The sequence below is a fragment of the Suricata suricatta genome, chromosome 8, assembly GCF_006229205.1.
Source record: "Suricata suricatta isolate VVHF042 chromosome 8, meerkat_22Aug2017_6uvM2_HiC, whole genome shotgun sequence".
Lineage (NCBI taxonomy): Eukaryota > Metazoa > Chordata > Mammalia > Carnivora > Herpestidae > Suricata > Suricata suricatta.
The window spans coordinates 106906702-106928822 of NC_043707.1; the positions used below are offsets into that span (position 1 = coordinate 106906702).

The window sequence follows — 22121 nt, forward strand, 5'->3', positions numbered from 1 at the left end:
ATAGGTCTAATAGGAGAGACCTGGCAGGGGACCATGGGGAGAGGAAGGGGGAAAGAGAGTGGGGGAGAGTGAGGGACACAGATCAAGGGAGACTACTGAATACTGAAAATGAACCATGGACTAAAGGGGGAGGGGGTGGGAGAGGGGATGATGGTCATGGTGGTGGGCACTTGTGGGGAGAAGCACTGGGTATTATATGGAAACCAATTTGACAATAAACTATTAAAAAATAAATAAAAAACATTAAAAAATTTTTAGAAAAAGGTCTGGGGGTGTTTGGGTGGCTCAGTTGGTTAAGCTTCCAACTTCAGCTCAGGCCATGATCTCATGGCTCATGAGTTCAAGCCCCACGTCAAGCTCTCTGCCATTAAGTGCAGAGGTCACTTTGGATCTTCTGTCTCCCAATCTTTCTACCCCTCCTCTGCATGTGTGTTCGTTCTTTCTCTCTCTTTTTCTCAAAAATAAATAAACTTAAAAATATATTAAAAATTTGTAAAAAGATTCATTAATATTAATATGTTTAGAGATTTCTCCTTGTGTTTCTATCAGTGTATTACTTATTTTTAGGCCATGTGTGAGGTAGGTAGTAATAGAAGCTCATGATTATTATTAGATTATACACTATAGATGGATTGTATGTTTTATAAATATTAGTTGTCTGGTTTTGTTCCCTTTTATGCTATTAGCTTTGATTTTTACTTTCCCTAATACCAGTTTGCCTACCTTCTCCTTGTTGTATGCATTTCCTATGGCTTTGGTTATTATTTTCCCAGTATGTCTTTTTCATCTCTATTTTTCTTTAAATCTGCTCTGTTTTCTTTTTTTTTTTTAATGGTTTTTTTTTTTTTGGATCCAAAACTAAATTTGTCCATAAAGAGACAAAGATTGTAATCTATTTATATTTATTATGATTAATTCTATCTTAACATTAAACAAACTCTTAAATGGTAATTTAATGAATGTAGAATTTAAAACAATTGTTACTTTCCTCACGTCTGAAAATACTCTTTTCTTTTCTTCTATTATAGTTAATAAATTAATCTTAGTGTGATACTCCTTTTTAGTCTTTTCTTATAGAGTTATCTTTTGTTGTTATTCTGCAGTTTCACTATGCTGGTCTTGGAGTAGATTTATTTATATTTTTTCTCAGGATGTAGTATACTCTTTCAGTTTAAGAACTCATATTTGTCTTAAATTCTGCAAAATTGTTGGGTATTATCTTTTTGAAGTTCTGTTATTTTCTCCTGTCTCCAAGGGTTCCATTATATGCAAAATCTGTTATCTTATGCTGTGTTTAATATCTGGTACTTTCTCTTTCATATTTTTTATTTCCTTGTCTTTTATGCTATTTTTTCAGGGGGGTTGTGGGGAGAAGGGAGTTGGTGATTCTCCGCTTATTTCCCACTTTTCATTTGGATTCTATCGTTAAAACATTCATCAAGATTTTTTATTTCAATTGCTATAATTTTCTTTTCTAGAATTTCTATTTGGTTTTCTTAAATGTGTTCCTTTTTTTTGTTTTCAAATATCCTATTATTTTCTTTGAACATCTAATTTTGTTTAATTTTAATTGAATTTGTTTTTAAAAGCACATGTATAGGGGTACCTGGGTGGCTCAGTCACTTAAGTGCCTATCTTTGGCTCAGGTCATGATTTCACGGTTCATAAATTCGAGCCCTGAATCAGGCTCTCTGCTGTCAGCACAGAGCCCACTTCAGATCCTCTGACCCCCCTCTCCCACTGCCTCTTTCTTGCTTGTTTTCTCTCTCTCGCTCTTTCAAAATAAATAAGTAAAAACTTAAATAAATAAAAGCACACAGTACAAACTCAAAAGTTATAAAAAAATTATTCATTGGGTGCCTGGCTGGGTAAGTCAGTGGAGCATGACTATTAAAACCACATTTTAATATTAATTAAATGTTCCCTCCCCTCCCCTCCCCTCCCCTCTGGTAAATTATATTTTACTAAAAAGTTATTATTTCTTATAGAGTTTCTAATATACTTGCATAGAAATGAGTAAATTTTGACTTAAATTTTTTGTTTGTTTGTTTAAGTAACTTCCAGATTAGTCGCAACTCTTGGAGTATGGAGCCTGCACTATTTGGTTTGCTGGTTCTTTTTCATGGGTTTTCATTTCTCCTATGATTTATAGTTTTTTTTTTTAATTGAATGTTTTCAGTGGGAGATGATTTCCCTTGGAATTCTTCTTCTTCTTTTTAAAGCATTTATTTATTTATTTTTAAAGGTTTATTATTTATTTTGAGAGAGGGAGAGCATGAGCAGGGGAGGGGTAGACAGCGACAGGGAGAGAATCCCAAGCAGGCTCCATGCTGTCAGCACAGAGCCAGACATGGGGCTTGAACTCATAAACCATGAGATCATGACCTGAGCTGAAATCCAGAGTCAAACATTTAACTGACTGAGCCACCTGGGTGCCCTTCCCTTGGAGTTCTGAGTATATATATATATATATATATATATATATATATATATATATATATATATATGTGTGTGTGTGTGTGTGTGTGTGTGTGTGTGTGTTTTAATGTTTATTTTTGAGAAAGAAACCTTGTGAGTAGGGGAGGGACAGAGAGAGGGAGAAATAGAATCTGAAGCAGGCTCTAAGCTAACAGCACAGAGCCTAAGGCAGGGTTTACACTCAGGAACTGCGAAATCATGACCGGAGGTGAAGGCAGATCTGCAACCGACTGAGCCACCCAGGTGCCCTGAGTTCTTATGTTCTAAGTTGTAGATGTTCTTAATATAGTGATCTCACATTTGCCTCTGCTGGAGTCCTATAGGTTCTAGATATTAACCTAAAGGCTTTATTTTGATTTCTTGGCTCAGGCTTTCCGTACAGCGTGTATGGTACAAATCTCAAGCCTGAACTTGATTTTCATAGGTGGCATTTATTCCTTATTTAAGGCAATAGGATCTAGCATCATCCTACTATAAATACCTACTCTGAAATAGAAGAAAGCTAGTTAACATTTTTTATGATATTTTAGACAGTAATTAATTTTATGGTGAGAACATTATCATTGGGAAAGAGAGTAATTGGTCTGTTTATTTATTCTGCATGTAATAGTCTGAGACAGGGTTTGACAAACTGTAGCCTGCCACTTTTTTTGTAAATAAAGTTTTATTGCAGCACATCCATACCTATTTGTCAGCGTATGTTGTTTTTTTTTTTTTAAATGTTTTATTTATTTTTGATACAAAGAGAGACAGAGCATGAGAGGGGGAGGGGCAGAGAATGAAGGAGACACAGAACTGGAAGCAGGCTCCAGGCTCTGAGCTAGCTGTCAGCACAGAGCCCGACGCGGGGCTCGAACCCACGAACGTGAGATCTGACCTGAGCCGAAGTCGGAGGCTTAACCGACTGAGCCACCCAGGCGCCCCTGTCAGCGTATGTTTTATGGTTGCTTTTGTGCTGCAATAACAGATTTGAATAGTTGTAACAGAGACCATATGGTCCTTCAGGCCTAAAGTATTTACTCTCTGACCCTTTACAGAAAAAGTTTGCCAACCCCTGGTCTGATAACTATAATGCAGCTAGGATATGGTTAGTTTTTATCTTTTATTACAAAGTACAGATGACTACAGAGTTTTAAAGGTCAGGTTAAATAAAAAGTGTATCATTGGCAATAAAAGGAAATATTTGATTTCTGATGTGCGAGATACAAATTATGCAGATAACTTAAGGACTTTCAGTTGCTTTAGATAGCAAAAGGAGGACTGGTTGATGGATGACTTCATATTGAGGAATGTAGATTTATGTGACTCACTTGTATTCCTTTAAAATAATTCAGTTTTAGGATTTAGGACCTTTTGGTCATTCATCCTTAAAAATAGATCTTTGTGGGGTGCCTGGGTGGCTCAGTCGGCTAAGCCTCCGACTTCAGCTCAGGTCAGATCTCATGTTGGTGGGTTCGAGCCCTGTGTCAGGCTCTGTGCTGACAGCTAACTCAGAGCCTGGAGCCTGCTTCTGGCTCTCTGTCTCCTTCTCTCTCTGCCCCTCCCCCTCTCATGCTCTGTCTCTCTCTGTATCAAAAATAAATAAAACATTTTTAAAAAAATTAAAAAAAAATAGATCTTTGTTATGTTATATGTTTAGTTGATAGCATTATTCATTTATTTCTGAAGACTGGCTTTAGATAAGTAACAGACTTTTCGGTTATATTTTATGAAGGATGAAAAACCATGACTAGCAAAGTCCTCATGATGTTTATTGTACACTGTGTGGGTCAGTAGACCCATGTATTACAATTGGAATAGTTTGTTTTCTTTACTGAAAATTATTTTCAAAAACTATCTCTTCTTTAGCAGTCTTATTTAGTTGTATAGTTGTAAAAACATCTGTTTGAGCAGTTGATTTGGAAGGAACTTGGGCTTCTTTAGACAGTGACTATCAGAGGTATAGCACATTTCTTAAATTAACCAACCTGATAATTTTATCGGTTAAACTTGAGCTGTCTGTATGGATAATAAATCTCTTAGTACCTCAAAAAGTTAAACTATTATTGGGTAACATGTATTTTAAGTTATAATTAATGTGTCATTGTTATACAGATTATCATGGTGGAAGTAGAAGGTTTTGAACATAAAGTTCCCTTTTGATACTTATATAATTATTGATTTGAGGAGAGAAAAAGAGAGAGAGAACATGGTACTTTTTATATTCTGGGAAAGGTATGTGTAGAAGAAAATCTGAATTCATTAGAAATGAAGCACAGTATTTTTTAATTTTCCATACTGTATGTTTGGGAATATATTTAATACATTAAAATGTATATAAAAGATTGGTTTTATAATAATTCCAGAAATGGATTTATTCAAACCCAAAAAATCTTCTCTTTTAGGTGTATTCAGTTCTGTATTTCACACACAAGGCATTTGTTTTTAAGGTTAATGATGAGTTTAGCTAATCTGCTGTGAGGAAATCATTAAAGCAGATGGACTTGGACTGGGGCAGTGGTTCTCAACTGGGGGCACTTTTGCCCCCAACATGATATTTGACAGTGCCTGGAGTTATTTTTGGTTGTCACAATTAGTTAGTGGGTGCTGCTGGTATCTAGTGGGTAGGGGCCAGGGATGTCACAAAACAATGCACAGGACAGTGTTCTGCAACACAGAATTATCTGACCTTAAATGTTAATAGTGCTGAGGTTATAAATCTCTGGCTTAAAAGGATTAGAGGATTTGAAAGCATTTTATAACCTCTCATTTAATTTGGGAAAAATATACTTTTTGGAACAAAATAAGTTGGATTTGAATTTATAATATTTGTCAATTTCAAATATTCACCTTTGATTGTTAATCTTTACTTTTTCATTTAAAGAAGTCATGAAATAGAGAGTAGGGTAATTTTATTGTTTCTAGGAAAATGACTTGGAATATTTTGGATGTTAGGGAAGGACTGAAGCATGTGGAAGTGGAAGTGACAGTGTTTGTGTGTACATTTAATAGAGTAAGAGAGAAAAATGTAAAATCAGCAGTGACTGACAACCCATGTTTCCAATTAAGATTGCTTCTGTTGGGATACAGGAGAAGGTTCTTCCTTTCTTTTTAATCTAGTCCTGTTTTGTTTGGTAGTATGATTGGAAGGAAACTTTCTAGGAAGGATTGTTTCAGTCTTTTGAGATAATTCACCTTTTATTACTCCATGATATAAGTCTGTATTTTAACCTGTATTGTGATAACTATAAAACCTGGAATCCCATTCCAGAACAAAGTATCAATGTAACTTTTTTCTTTTTAATAAAAAGAAATTATTTCTTTACTAAGAAATAATTTACATATGTAAAATTCTTTTAAAAATGTATACTTCAGTGTTTTTTAGTAAATTTACAAGGTTGTGCAGCCATTATCACTGTCTAAAACAATTTTTATCGGGATACCTGGGTGACTCAGTCAGTTAAGTGTCCAACTTTGGCTCAGGTCATGATGTCATGGCTAGTGGGCCACATATGGCTCTGTGCTGACAGAGCCTGGAGCCTGCTTCAAATTCTGTGTCTTTCTCTCTGCCCTTCCCTTGCTCATGTGCTCACTTTCTCTCTCTCTCTTTCAAAAATAAACATTAAAAAAATAAATAAAAATTATTTTATCATCCTAAAATAACACACCTGTGTTTGTTATTAGTAACAACCCATTTCTCCCTTCTCCTAGCCCTTGGCAACTGCTAATTTAGTTTCTGTCTCAATGAATTTGCCTATTCTGGACATTTCACATAATTAGACTCATATCATATGTGGCCTTTATGACTGATTCCTTTTACTTAGTATAATGTTTTCAACTTTGATACATGTTATAGTATATTAATCAGTACTTCATTTCTTTAAAAATTAAAAAAAAATTTTTTTATATTAAAGACAGAGATAGAGTGCGAGCAGGGGAGGAGCAGAGAGACAGAGACAGAATCTGAAGCACGCTCCAGGCTCTGAGCTGTCTGTCAGTACAGAGTTGGACATGGGACTTGAACTCACAAGTAGTGAGATCATGACCTGAGCCAAAGTTGGGCACTCAACCAACTGAGCCACCCAGGCGCCCCACTTCATTCCTTTTTATGTGTCAGTAATATTTCAGTGTATGGAGAGCACTACATTTTGTTTACACTTTCATCTGTTGACAAACATTTAGATTGCTTCTATCTTTTGGCTGTTGTGAGTAGTGCAGCTATAAACATTCATATACAAGTACTTGAGTACTTGTTTTCATTTCTTTTGAGTATATACCTAGAAGTGGCATTATTGGGATATAAAGTAATTCTAAGATTGACTTTTGGAAATACTACAAAACTGCTTTCCACATTGGCTGTATCATTTTGCATTCTCACCAGTAACATACAAGGATCTGGTTTGTCTATAATCTTGCCAAAACTTGTTATTTTCTTTTTCTTTTCTTTTTATAAAAATTATTATAACCATCCTAGTGGGTGTGAGGTATCTCATCAATCACAGTTTTGATTTATGTTTTCCTAATGACTAGTGAGATTGAACATTTTTTCCATGTGCTTTTTGGTCATTTGTATATCTTCTTTTGAAAAATGTCTATTTATGTTCTTTGTACATTTTTGAATTGAGTTCTTTTTGTTGAGTTGTAGTTCATTATACAGTATCCTTTATTTTTCAGTTTGAAAATAGTCATTTAGGGGCACCTGGGTGGCTCAGTTGGTTAAACCTCCGACTTCAGCTCAGGTCAGATCTCACGTTCGTGGGTTCGAGCCCCGCGTCAGGCTCTGTGCTGACAGCTACCTCAGAGCCTGGAGCCTGCTTCAGATTCTGTGTCTCCTTCTCTCTCTGCCCCTCCCCCTCTCATGCTCTGTCTCTCTCTGTATCAAAAATAAAGAAAACATTAAAAAAATAAAATTAAAAAAAAAGAAAGTAGTCATTTATTAACTGTCCAGGTTACAAAAATAATCATGGTAGATATGTCAGTTCATCCTTTTTATTTTTAAGAAAAAATTTAAAATTGTTTTTAATTTTAATTAATTATTTATTTATCCAAGTTAGCATATAGTGTAACGATTTTAGGAGTAGATTCCAGTGATTTATCCCCTATGTATAATACCCAGTGCTCATCCCAACAAGTATATTCCTTAATGACCGTTTCCCATTTAGCCCATCCACCCTCCCACAGACCCTCCAGCAACCTTCTGCTTGTTCTCTATATTTAAGAGTCTCTTATGTTTTGTCTCCCTCCCTGTTTTTATGTTATTTTTGGTTCCCTTATGTTCATCTGTCTTGTATCTTAAAGTCCTCATATGAGTGAAGTCATATGATACTTGTCTTTCTCTGACTAAGTTTGCTTAGCATAATACCCTCTAGTTCTATCCACGTAGTTGCAGATGGCAAGATTTCATCCTTTTTGATTGCTGAGTAATACTCCATGTGTATGTATGTACATACATACATACATACACCACATCTTTATCCATTCATCCATCAATGGACATTTGGGCTCTTTCCTTACTTTGGCTATTGTTGATAGTGCTGCTATAAACGTTGGGGTCTGTGTGCCCCTTCGAAACAGCACACCTATATCCCTTGGATAAATACCTAGTAGTGGAATTGCTGGGTCATAGGGTAGTTCTATTTTTCATCTTTTGAGGAACCTCCATACTGTTTTCCAGAGTGGCTGTACCAGTTTGCATTCCCACCAGGAGTGCAAAAGAGATCCTCTTTCTCTGCATCCTTGCCAGCATCTGTTTTTGCATGAGTTGTTAATGTTAGCCATTCTGACCGGTGTGAGGTGGTAGCTCATTGTGGTTTTGATTTATATTTCCCTGATGATGAATGATGTTGAGCGTTTTTTCATGTGTCAGCCACCTAGATGTCTTCTTTGGAGAAGTGCCTTTTCATGTCTTGTCCATTTCTTAACTGGATTATTTGTTTTTGGATGTTAAGTTTGATAAGTTCATTATAGATTTTGCATACTAACCTTTTATCTGATATGTCACTTGCAAATACCTTCTCCCATTCTGTTGGTTGCCTTTTAGTTTTGCTGATTGTTTCCTTTGCTGTGCAGAAGCTTTTTATTTTGATGAGGTCCCAATAGTTCATTTTTGCTTGTTTGATCATTCCCCAGAGACTTCATTGGTCTCTCTGTTAGGAGCCCCCATCTGTAAATCTGTCCTGTCCTGCCCACCCATAGTGGTGGAAGGGGGAGTTTTCTTGTTTCCCTTGCCTCCAGAGATGTGTTGAGTAAGAAGTTGCAGCCAACGTCAAAGAGGTTTTTGCCTGCTTTCTCTAGGATTTTGATGGCTTCCTGTCTTATTTTTAGGTCTTTCATCCATTTTGAGTTTATTTTTGTGTATGGTATAAGAAAGTGGTCCAGTTTCATTTTTCTGCATGTCACTGTACAGTTTTCCTAGCACCATTTGCTGAAGAGATTGCCTTTATTCCATTGGATATTCTTTCCTGCTTTGTTAAAGATTAGTTGGCCATACATTTGTGGGTCCATTTCTGTTCTACTGATCTGAATGTCTGTTCTTATGCCAGTACCATACTGTCTTTTTTTTTTTTTTTAACTTTTTATTTATTTTTGAGAGACATAGAGAGACAAAGCATGAATGGGGGAGGAACAGAGATAGAGGGAGACACAGAATCTGAAGCAGGCTCCAGGCTCTGAGCCTGACGTGGGGCTTGGACCCACGGACCGCAAGATCATGACCTGAGCCAAAGTCAGATGCTTAACTGACTGAGCCACCCAGGTGCCCCAGTACCATACTGTCTGGATGATTACAGCTTTGTAATACATCTTGAAGTCCAGGATTGTGATACCTCAAGTTTTGGTTTTCTTTTTCAGGATTGCTTTGGCTATTTAGGGTCTTTTCTGGTTCCATACAAATTTTAGGATTGTTTCTTCTAGCTCTGTGAAGAATGCTGGTGTTATTTTGATAGGGATTGCATTGAATATGTAGATTGCTTTGGGTAGTATTGGCATTTTAACAATATTTGTTTTCCCAATCCAGGAGCAAAGAATATTTTCCCATTTTTTTGGTGTCTTCTTCAATTTATTTCATAGGCTTTCTGTAGTTTTCAGTGTATAGAGTTTAATCTCTTTGGTTAGATTTATTCCTAGGTATTTTATGGTTTTGGTGCAATTGTAAACAGGATTGATTCCTTGATTTCTCTTTCTGTCACTTCATTATTGATGTATTAGAATGCAACCAATTTCTGTGCATTGATTTTATATACTGTGACTTTGGTGAATTCATGGATCAATTCTAGCAGATTTTTGGTGGGATCTTTTGGGTTTTCCATATAGACTGTCATGTCATCTACGAAGAGTGAAAGATTTTCCTCCTTGTGAATTCAGATCCTCCATGTAGATGATGCCATATTAACCAAGAGAGTGAGCAGTCAATAAGTTACTGTCAGGGAAATTCGCTTCCTGTTGATTTTGCTCTAACCACACTTGTAGATCAGTTCATTACCAACTTCTGGTTTGGGTATCCCCATATTTATATAGTGTCTTTTGACACAGTTCAGTTTATCTATTTTTTTCTTTTGTTGCTTGTGCTTTTGGTGTCAAATCAAAGTCAGAAAGATTTCCCCCAATGTTTTATTCTAAGAGTTCTGTAGTTTTAGCTCTTAAGTTTTGATGCTATTATAAATGGAATTGTGTTCTTTTCCTTTTTTCTTTCTTTTTTAAAAAATTTTTATTTATTTTGAAAGACCGAAGAGAGCATGAGCACACATATGCATACATGTGCACTGTCAGTGCAGAGCCTCACATGGAACTTGAACTCACAGTCCCTGAGATCACAACCTGAGATAAAATCAAAGAGTCAAGGTTAACCAGCTGAGCCACCCAGGTGCTTCTCTTCTCTTTCTTTAAACAATTTTTTATTAAAGCAAAAATGACTACAGTGAAAAGAGATGAACAATAACAACAACAACAAAAATCCCAGAAGAAGGTTTTTGATCTTTGGTTTGGGAGGATTCTTATATTCATGTAATGAGGACCATTTAATTTCAACAGTGAAAGTGTTTGAAGGTTGACATGAGATCAAGTTAGGGAAAGATCAAAGCCAGTTGGTGTCCTCCAAAGTGACAGTAGAAGATACCACAGGGTAAAATATAGGCAGAGCGGTACTCTTTTCACCTCAGAAGAGAACTTTATGTATTATAAGAATGCCTGAGTAACCCTGAGTTCTAGGGAAAGAAATTAGTTTCTAGCAGTTTTATTGTAAGGGAAATTGTTTTCTTAAATTCATTTTTCAGATTGTTTATTGCTAGTGTAAAAACACAACTGATTTTTAGATTTGTCTTGTATCCTGTAACTTTGCTGAACTCTTATTTTTTAGAACTTTAGAATTTTCTTTTTTAAGGTTTATTTGAGAGAAAGAGCGAGAAAGAGAAAGAGAAAGTGAGGGAGGAACAGAGAGAGGGAGAGAATCCCAAGCAGGCTCTGCATTATCAGCATGGAGCCCTATGGAGCACTCAAACCCACAAACTATGAGATCATGACCTGAGCCAAAACCAAGAGTTGGATGCTTAACTGATTGAGCCATCCAGGTGCCCCTAGGATTTTCTGTGAACAAGATCATGTCATCTCCTTAACATAAATCTTGACTATATAAGTTTTCTCCTCTCCCATATCTGGATCCTTGCAGTTACATGCCCATTGTCTTCCTATAAACTTGTTACCTTTATCATATTCTGTTGAAATGATTATTTAAAGTGTCTGTCATCCCACTTAGCTTTAAGCTCCATGAGGATAGGGACTATGTCTTACTTACCTTTGTTTCACCAGGGTATAGCACTGTGCCCAACACAGAATAGGCATCCATCCATTCATCCCATTTACTATATTGTGGTTCTTCTATATGCTAGGCATTGTGCTAGGTGCTGAGATACAGTGATGATTAAGACTTGTTATTCTTGCCATTGTGGAATTTATAATCTAATGGTAAATATTTATATTAAATAATTACAAGGATGATTACAACACAAAGAGAAGCATAGCATATTAGTTATATATTGCTGCCTAGCAGTAGTACCATGAGTGCAATAGTCAAAAAGAATATATATTTATTATATCTTTTTCTGTGGTTCAAGAGTCCAGGCATGACTTAGTTGGGTGCCCTGCTTCATGGTCTCACAAAGCTGTAGTGAAGGTTCACATTGGATGGAGAGCCTGACAGGCTCAGTCAGAAGAGGGTAAGACTTTTGATCTCAGGGTCTTGAGTTCAAGCCCTATATTGGGTATAGAGATTACTTTAATAAAAAAAAAATCAAAACTTAAAAAAATGGTGTTATCTGGGGCTGCCATCTTATGTGGGGCTCAACTGGGGAAGGATTTTCTACTAAGCTCATGTAGTTGGTGGCAGCATTCAGTTCCTTGCAGGCTGTTGAACTGTGGGCTTCAGCTTGATATGTTTCATATGGCAGCTTGAGTCTTTGAAGCTAGCAAATGAGTCTTCTAGTAAGATGGGTTACTATCTTATGTGACATCATTACATTTAGGTCACAGTTAATTCATTTTTCTTTTCCTTTTTTTTTAAATTTATTTTTTTGGGAGTGCTGAAGCAGGAGAGGGGCAGAAAGAGGGGGACAGAGGATCTGAAGTGGCTTCTGTGCTGATAGGCTGACGGCAGTGAACCCAATGTGGGACTTGAACTCATCAACTGCTAGATCATGACCTGAGCTGAAGTTGGATGCTCAACTGACTGAGCCACCCAGGTGCCCCACAGTTAATCCATTTTTAATGTTTTAAATTTTAAATCACCTTTGCCCTATTGTATTGGTTAGGAAGTAAGTCATAGATCCTGCCCAGGCTCAAGGGGAGAGAGTCACACAATGGCATGGACACTAGGAGGTAGGGATCATGGGGCCAATCTAGAGTCTGTTGCCACACATGGATTGCAATGGGAGTACAAAAAAAGCCATCTTTTAATTTGGAGCAGGAGGATTCTCTTTTTGAGAAAGTGAGGTTTAAGTTGAGACTTGAAGGGTAAATAGGAACTAGCCAAGTGAAGGAATAGGTTGGGGAGATGAATGTTCCAAGAGGAAGGAACAATCAATTTGTAGGTCTAGATGAGAGAATTCTGAGGTGCAGTTAAAGATCTGAAATAAGTCTAGAATGACTACAGCAGAGGGTCAGGGAGATTGGTAAGAGATGAATGTTGTAGAGGTAAGCAGGGGTTTATTATTGAGGGCTTCATCATCTGTAGAGGTCCTCAAGGATAAGAATTTTAGACTTTATTTTAAGGCACTTGCTTTTAATTAAGCAAGTGGGTTGGAGAGGGTAAGAATTGATTCAGTTTGTCAATGGTCCAAGTGAAAGATGTAGTATATGATTTGTGGCAGAGGTGTACATGGTATTAGTTGGAATGGTGTAGACTGAAATGATTGGAAATACTAGACATGTTTTTAAAAAAAATTTTAGGGATGCCTGGGTGGCTCAGTCGGTTAAGCGTCCAACTTCGGCTCTGGTTATGAACTCGCAGATCTGTGAGTTCGAGCCCCGCGTAGGGCTCTGTGCTGACAGCTCAGAGCCTGGAGCCTGCTTGCGATTTTGTGTGCGCGTGTCTCTCTCTCTGCCCCTCCCCTGCTCATGCTCTGTTTCTCTTTCTCTCTCAAGAATAAACATAAAATTTTTTTTCTAGTATTTATTCATTTTTGAGAGAGAAAGCATGAGCTGGGAGGTTCAGAGAGAGAGAGACAGAGGGTCTGAAGCAGGTTCCATGCTGATAACAGAGAGGCTGATGCAGGTTTCAAACTCACCAACCATGAGATCATGACCTGAGCTGAAGTCAGACACTTAACTAGCTGAACCACCCAGGTGCCCCTAAACATGCTTTTTAATTTACCAACCTAAGTATGCTTGTATAACATTTGAGAGACAGTTTGAAGGTATTAACTATAGCATTTGGTGAATGGTTGGATGTGATGGTGAGAGGAAGGGGGAATCAAAGATGATATCAAGTACAAGAGCTGGATATTTGAAGGAGGAATGTATTTGATGATTTCAGATTTAGATTAGAATGTGAAACCTCTACAAGCAGTTAAAATATAGAGTTCAGAAGACAGATCTGGCTTGGAAATGTAGATTTAAGAGGCATTGACATAGAGTAACTGAAGCCATGGGTATGAATGATATTATACAGGGACTATAAACAGACAGAAGAGGGCCTGGGACCAAGCATTGAGGAATTCAGACATTTAAGTGTTGAGTAGAGGAAGGAAGATCTGGCAAAGGAGCCTGAACACAAGTAGTAAGAGGGTAAGAGTACCAGTGTGTGTATGTGTGTAACTCTGTGTTATAAGTGAGTGAGAGAGACTTGATGAAGAAATTTGAACTTAGAATGAGCACAAAGTCTGTGTTCTTTTCACTGTACCCTGTATAACAATGCCTACCTTATAGTGTTGGAAGGATCAAATGAAATGTATAGACACCTTGTACAATGTCTTGTCGATTGAACAAATAGTAGCTTTTGTTATTTTTGATGTTATTTTCTCAATTTCATTTTTGCACAACAGTTCAAATATGATCTTAGGTTGGCCCACTATTTTTAGATGTGATTTTATTTTTTTAAATTTTATTATTTTTTTTGAGAGAGAGAGAGCACAGGTTAGGGAAAGGAGCAGGGGAGGGGGGAGAGAGAGAGAGAGAGAAAGAAGAGAAGAGTAGAATAGAGAAGAGAAGAGAATCCCAAGCAGGCTCCATGCTGAGCAAGGAGCCTCAATCACACAACCCTAGGATCAAGCCAAAATCAAGAGTCTGTCACTCAACTGAGCCACCCAAGCAACCCAGATATGATTTCATTTTTGATGGTTATATGATATCAAATGCCTTCTTTTCTTATCATTATCATATTTTTCATAGCATAATTGCCTCTTCCCTCCTTTGTGCCTCCTGTATACCCTATATAGACTTTTATCAGAGCAATACATTTTATAATTTTTTTTTACGTGTTTGCCTTTCTCTGTTAGATCAGACCTCCCTGTGTTTTTCATCTCTGTGTCTTTAGCACTTGGCACAGACTCTGCCAAGTAGTGGGTACTCACTAAGTATTTGTTGCATGGAAAAAAATCATATATGTTATAAGAATATATAGAATTTGGTAATCAAATTGTATACCTGAAACTAATATAACATTGTATGTCAATTATACTTCCGTATAAAAAAAGAATTAAAAAAAAGAATGCATTGATAAGTAGCATGAGAGAGAGTTAGACTGCCTCTGTTTAAGCCTTTAAAAAAAATAATTTCAACACCCAGTATGAGGCTCCAACTCACAACCCTGAGATTAAGAGTCACATGCTGCATCAACTGAGCCAGGCAGGCACCCCTAGACTGATTCTATTTGAATCTTGGCTCTACCACTTACAAGCTTTCTGACCTTGGGCAAATTACTTGACTTCTGTGCCTCAGTTTCCTCATCTGCAAAATGGAGATAATGATAGTACCTATCTTATGGGGTTATTGAGCAGATGTAATGAGCTAATTTATATAAAGTACTTAGAATACTGTTTAGCACATAAAATACCCTATAGAAGGGCTAGTTATTATTTCTATTACAAATGCAGTTAAGATTTTGAATTTTGTGCTAAGTACTATGTTAAGAACTCATATACATGATCTTTTCTTTATGTATGTATGTATGTATGTATGTTTGTTTATTTTTGAGAGAGACAGAGAGACAGAGCATGAGCAGGGGAGGGCAGAGAGAGAGGGAGACACAGAATCTGAAGCAGGCTTCAGGCTCTGAGCTATCAGCACAGAGCCTGATGTGGGGCTCGAACTCAAAAACTGAGATCATGACCTGAGCCGAAGTTGTATGCTTACCCAACTGAGACACCCAGGCACCCCTGATCTTTTTAAATTACCACAATAATTGTATAAGCAGTTACACTTTCATTCTATAAATGAGGAAACTGCCCGTGCCCTGGAGCCATTAAGCAGCAGCAGCCCGAGCTCTGTGCCACCCTATGGCTGGGGGTCCTAAACAACGGCCACGGGGTGCCTAAGAATATGAGCAAACTGAGGTACCTCTGCTGTCACAGGCGCCTCAGCAAGTACTCCGGGTTTCTGTGGTACATGATCTGAGAGGTGTATGACTTTGCCTCATATAAGCAGCCTGGCATGGAGTTGCTCAAGGTCTCCAAGGACAAGAGTACCCTCGAGTTCATCAAGAAAAGGGTGGGGACACACATTGGTGCCAAGAGGAAGAGAAGGGAGCTGAGCAATGTGCTGGCAGCAATGAGGAAAATTGTAACCAAAAAGGATTGAACCCCTCCCCTCTGGATGTAATAGAAACTTTTGGAACTTGGAAAAAAAGAATAACAATAAATATATAAATAAATGAGGAAACTGAAGTTCAAAAATGTTTAATGTCTTGCCAACAGGTAAATGGTACAGCTAGGATTTGAATTTCTATCTGTAATTGATGAATGGAATATTATACCTAATTTTGATCCAGTGTACAAGAAGAATTTTAAAGATTATTTTATTAATTTTTATAAATTTATGCTATATTTTTAGAATACACTCGTGTGTGTGTGTATGTGTGTATATATATGTATACATACACACACACACACACACACACACTTTCTTACAGAGTTAAACCTGATTCAGTTTGTGTGGCAAGTATACAACTAGTTATATAAGAGAGGGTCTTGGGTGCCCAGGTGACTCAGTTGTTAAGCATCTGACTTCGGCTCAGGTTCATGATCTCACAGTTTGTGAGTTCCAGTCCCACTTTCGGTGAGCAGGAGCCCTGCTTTGGGTGAGCATGAGCCTTGCTTCTGATGAACATGAGCTCCACTTTGGGTAAAACATGAGCTATGAGCCCTGCTTTGGGTGAGCCCTACTTCTCTCTCTCTCTCTTTCTCTCTTCTCTTTCTCCTCCTCACTCATGCTCTCTCTCTCAAAACAACAACAACAAAAAAGGCAAAGTTCCTACTTTCTTCCCCTTTATATTTTCCCAAATTTGACAGCACCATGTGGAAATGCCAAGCTATAAGAAATAATAAACTTACAAACGAAAAGTGCCAGGTATCTGCCATCTGCTTGGGTACTGAAAAATTGATTTATTCACATTCATGGTTATACATTTATTATTTAGTGCACATGGAGTTGTCATGCAAACTCTAAATCTGTAGCAGTAATAACAGTTGTGGTATAAAGAAAATAAGGGAAGCATTTTAGTATGTGAATGTTATTTTGTTCTAAGATGTTTTATTTTTGTGCTTGGGAAGGAAAAGTTTTTGTGTTCTCTGGTAGTTTTATCTGCTTTGTCTGAGAAGTAAGATACTTGGTCTCAAAATGCTGGAGTTGCTGCAGGGGTCTTAGTGTCCCAACTGCCTATAATTTTTTTGTTTCTCAAACTGCAACCGGTGTGAAATCTGCAAGACAGTGAATCATTTCTCTTTTAAATGTGATCATTGACACACCTGAATCTATAGAAACTCTAGGATTTTTTTCATATTGTCTGTATTTTATTTCATAGCTGTGTTTGTGCTTTTCTTTTTATTTTAGAGAGAGCAAGAGTGAGAGAGACAGAGAGAGCATGAGTGGGGAAGAAGGGCAGAGGGAGAGAGAGAATCTTAAGCTGATGTAGGGCTCAATTCCACAAACTGGGATCCAAAATCAAGAGTCTGACGCTCAGCTGACTATTTGTGCTTTTCCATTTGCCTCTCTGAGACCTCACTATGAAAAGTGTTTTCATCAATATTACATGTGATCCTCTTCTTATAATATGTAATGACTGCATGTTTTAGTAGTCACTGTGTCAGAAGAGTTTAGTTCTATAGTCTTGAAGGTGTATAAGGCAGCTTTTGTAAGATGAGTAAGAACTAGACAGTGAGGATGATGTGAGGTAGTTCATGTTCTACCTAAGTGTGAAGATTAGGAGAAAGCCCATTAGCCATTTCAGAAATACTAGTTTTTAGAGTTATTGCTCTGACTGCAGTGTGAGTTTATACCAAGGCTGTTTGGAGGAACAAAGTAATGAGTTCTGGGAGTGATCCGAATCTGCCCCCAACTCCAAAACATCAGCGAGCAAGGTGGTGTGGATGTGTGTGTGTGTGTTTGTCTATGTTTGTCCCCTTATGTCAAACCAGCCATTTCAGAATTAAATTGCCCCATATAGTCAGAGAATTAAGCTAACCTTCAGTATCAAGAATGAGATTAAGGAAGAACAAATGTAGAGAAACTTCTTCATTGTACAGTATTGCTCTGGCATGAAAGCAGTGTTATATAGGAATTGAGTGCTTTTTAAAATGCTTTTTTTTGGGGGGGGGAGCCTGGGTGACTCAGTAAGTTGAGCATCCTGCTTCGGCTCAGGTCATGATCTCATGGTTCATGGGTTTGAGCCCTGCATCAGGCTCTGTGCAGACAGCTAGCTCAGAGCCTGGAGTTTCCTTTAGATTCTGTATCTCCCTCCCTCTCTGACCCTCTCCTGCTCGCGGTGTCTCTCTTCTCTCAAAAAAAAATTTTTTTTAATACTTTTTTTTTTTTACCTTTTTTTTTAAGGAATTGAGCACATTTTTATTTTTTATTTAAAAAATTTTTTTTAAATGTTTTTTATTTATTTTTGAGAGACAGAGAGAGACAGCACGAGCAGGGGAGGGGCAGAGAGAGAGGGAGACACAGAATCCGAAGCAGGCTCCAGGCTCTGAGCTAGCTGTCAGCACAGAGCCCAAAGCGGGGCTCGAACCCATGAACTGTGAGATCGTGACTTGAGCTGAAGCTGGACGCGTAACCAACTGAGCCACCCAGGCGCCCCTGAGCACATTTTTAAGCATCAGAAAATGTTTTCAGTGTTAGAAATAGTCAAGGAAAAGAGTGGATAGAGACACTAGAACAGCAAGGCTGGAAGCTTAACTATCTTTATATGGGGACAGTGTGAAGAAGGAAAAAGACAAGTAGCAGTCAGAGATGGGTTCATAAAGATCAGGTAAGCTGCCAGATCTACCAAACATAAATTCAAGGAGCTAACACCATATTACAGACATTTTACAAAAGAGAGTATAAAGAGGAAAACAAACTTCCCTCCCCACCTACCACCCTTTTAAAAGGAGTTAAGATAATTAGTTCAACTTTTTTTTTAGAGAGATAGAGAGAGAAAATGAGTAGGGGAGGGCAGTGGGAGAGGGAGAGAGAATCAAAAGCAAGCTCCACACCCAGCACTGAGCTCAGTTTGGGAGGAGCGATCCAAGAAGAACAATATACTTTAGTTGAGATTTCAGAAGTAGAGAAGAGTCAAGGAAGACACACATTTGGATATATGCTATTTGCAATTCAGAATTTCAAGGATAGAAAAATAATCTCTCTAACTCTCTAGTCAGAAAAAACAAACAAACAACTTACCTAACATGGGAAAAAATTGTATTTACAACAGATTTTGTTTCCATAATGTTAAGTGTCAGAACCAAATAAAACAGTACCTGCATCATTCTGGGGGGAAAAAAAACCAAGTTGTCCAAGAATGCTAAGTTACCATCTATCTATGTGGAAAGAGAAATATACTCTCAGATGTAGATGCAATAAAAAACTACACCACTCTGTTTGCTTATTTAATACATTCCGTCAAGGACAGAAATTACATGCTGGTTTTTTTTCCCCTAGGAAGTGTGTCTTGAGTTTTTCCCTTATTATTTTCTTTACTTTTTTTTTTTCCTCTTCTTTTTTTGGTGGTGGGGGTGGTTATGTTTAAATGAAGTGCTTTTACAACACCAAAGACTTAATCATCCATTTCCTATATAAAAGGTAGCTACTTTTTGCATGGACCTCAAGTATATTGTAGTATAGAGGTGGAATTTAAGGAAAGGTATTAAGCAGGCTGTGTTTTAGCTTATGGGCAAGTAATACATTGTATCATTTATCTTGAATGTATCATAGATAAGCTGCTATATGAGGATTGCCACTTCAGATAGCTGTGAAATTAGGAGATTAACTAGTTGTTACTTAACCTTCTAATTTCTGTAAAAGTCTAATTACATGAAATAGAAGTGGGGGTTTTGATTTTTTACTTTGCTTTTCTGTTTGGAGTGTCATTGTAACTATTGTAAATGATGGAAAATAATTGCATATGTTAAAAAAATAAATTGTGTTATATTAAAAAAAATAAATAAAAGGAGTTTAGGATTGAAAAATGTGGAGAAAGAGGGTGATAGCAGTCCAGGGCAATTTAGGCTTTGCACCTTGATAATGGTCTTTTTTTGTATATTCTTATTGTCTGTCAAAACTACTTCTTGCTAAATTTCCTTTTGTTTTTCCTTGTTGCATTTATCTGGTTTTGCAACCTCTTTGAGATACTGGGGGTTTCAGAGTGGGAGCTCTCCTGGGGAGGTTCAGTGTTTGGCTGGGGTGGAGGAGAAATGATGTGTTTTAAAGGAGGCACTGTGTATCATATGTGTACTTAAGGTTCACACACAGCAGTATATGATTGTAGCTTTTGGCCATATTCAGTACATTTAATATATGGGAGCTGGTGTGGGAAGTTGGGCTAATTAGTCCAGAATATTGTAGATGTCTCAGTGGGCCAAGCTCAGCACTAGGTGACAAGTGATAATTTATCAGGTAGCAAGTTTTACTGTGTTTATATTGCTGTGCAGAAATGCCTGCCAAGATCCTTCACTTTAACTGATAATTCAGCTGGGAAAACAAAAACTAGAAGCACACAAGTTGTATTGTACAACTTGCATTCACCCAGCTCGTAGAAGTATTTCTGTAAATGATAGGAGATACGTGAAGGCATGTTAAAGATACTGCAAAAAGCTGATTCTGGAGTGTATTATTTTAGGGTGCCTGGGTGGCTCAGTTGGTTAAGTGTTCGACTTTGGCTCAGGTCATGATCTCACAGTTCGTGGGTTTGAGCCCCGTGTCTGGCTCTGTGCTGACAGCTGGCTCAGAGCCTAGAGCCTCTCTTCAGATTCTGTGTCTCCCTCTCTCTCTGCCCCTCCCCTAATCGTGCTGTCTCTCTCTCTCTCAAAAAAAAAAAAAAACATTAAAAAATTTTTTTTAAAAGAATGTATTATTTTGCATCAATGGGAGTGAGAGTTGGTTACTTTTTTTTGTGATCTCATAGCATTCTGCTCCTACTTCTGTTCTAGCATGTGATAGATGTAATTATTTGCTCTTATTCATTTATTTACTCAGCAGATTATTTAGTTAATGCTCATTAGGTGTAGGACATTGAGCTAGGTGTTGGGGATAGAGGAATAAAATCGTGCCCTAAGGTGGAAGGCACCTTTGCTTAGGGTGGAAGACAGGAAATATATTTAAAACACAGTACTTGCTAAAATAGAGCTTTAGCAAGAGCCGGAATTTGCTCAATACATATTTGCTAAGTGTGAAAGTATGCGTGGGTGCTAAGGAATATAATACTGGGCACCAGTATAAATGTTGTGTGAAGCGGTCAGAGAAGGCTTCCTAGAGGAGGTCACCCTTTAGTTTTCCTGAAGGAGACTATAAATAGAGCTTGTCTGGTGGACAAATAAGGGAAAAAGGTATTTCAAGGAGTAGGAAAAGCATGTGTGGTGGCACAGAGTAATATTCTAGGAATGGTGAGAAATTTGATTTGGTTTAAGTCTGGTGGGTGCATGTAAAGGAATGGCAAAATTCTGATGAATCTAGAGGCATAGGCAAGGGGCCAGACAATAAAATGGTTTTTTTCTCTCTCTTTTTTTTTAATGTTTAGTTTTGAGAGAGAGGAGTGAGCGCGAGTGCAAGAGCGTGAGCATGAACAGAGGAGGGCAGAGAAAGAGGGACACAGAATCTGAAGCAGGCTCCAGGCTGAGTTGTCAGCACAGGGCCCAATGCGGGGCTTAAACTCAGAAACCATGAGATGAGGACCTGAGCTGAAGTCAGATGCTCAACTGACTGAACCACCCAGGTGCGCCTAAAAGACTTTTTCTTGATCCAGAGTCACTGAGGATATGTTTATTAGTTTTTTCTATTCCTGTCAGCTTTTGGTTTGTTGAATCTCTCAATTATTTCTTTATTTTCTATTTCATTAATTTTTGCTTTTATCTTTATTATTATACTTTAATAATGGGATTTTTAGTTGAACTGTAACCCATTTATGTTTAATCTTTTTTTGCAAATCAGTTAGGATTGTTTTTGGCAGTATGTTACAGAAACCTGAACACAGTGGCTTATTCAAAATTTTCTCAAGAAATCTTGAGAAATGCATAAGTTGTGTAGCTGCTTAAGGAAGTCCTCAACAAACGAAGCTTCTAGCTTCCTTAGTCTTTAGTGTGCAAGCTTTTAGCCTTTTGGTTACAAGGTAACTGTTCTTGATGCAAGCACTACATCTTTACTCCAGGCTATAAAAAGGATAAAGGGCAATTTCATCAGGGAAGCATTTCTCGAATCCCTACCTAGCAATTCCCACTTGTATTTCCTTACTTAGTACTATGTCACCTGGTTACTATAGCTTCAAGGAGGATTATCAGATTGAATTAAAAATTTTTATTTTTATTTATTTATTTATTTATTTTTTGCAAAGGCAGAGGGCTTTATTATGGGTTTAGGCTCGCTGGGGCCTAAACTCGGGCTCACAGACTTTACAGGCGTGGTGGATCCATGCTGAGAGCAAGTGAGCCCCGAACAAAGGCGGGGTAGGACTTTTATGAGTTTGGGAAGGGGGAGTTACAGGAAAT

At 37.6% G+C, this 22121-nt stretch overlaps 1 protein-coding gene and 1 pseudogene across 1 annotated transcript in view; both read left to right on the forward strand.

The window, feature by feature from the left end:
- Positions 1-22121, forward strand: part of TESK2 (testis associated actin remodelling kinase 2) — a 100782-nt gene that overhangs the window by 4596 nt on the left and 74065 nt on the right. The gene's annotated exons all lie outside the window — the stretch shown is intronic.
- On the forward strand, positions 13592-15741 carry LOC115299484 (annotated as a pseudogene).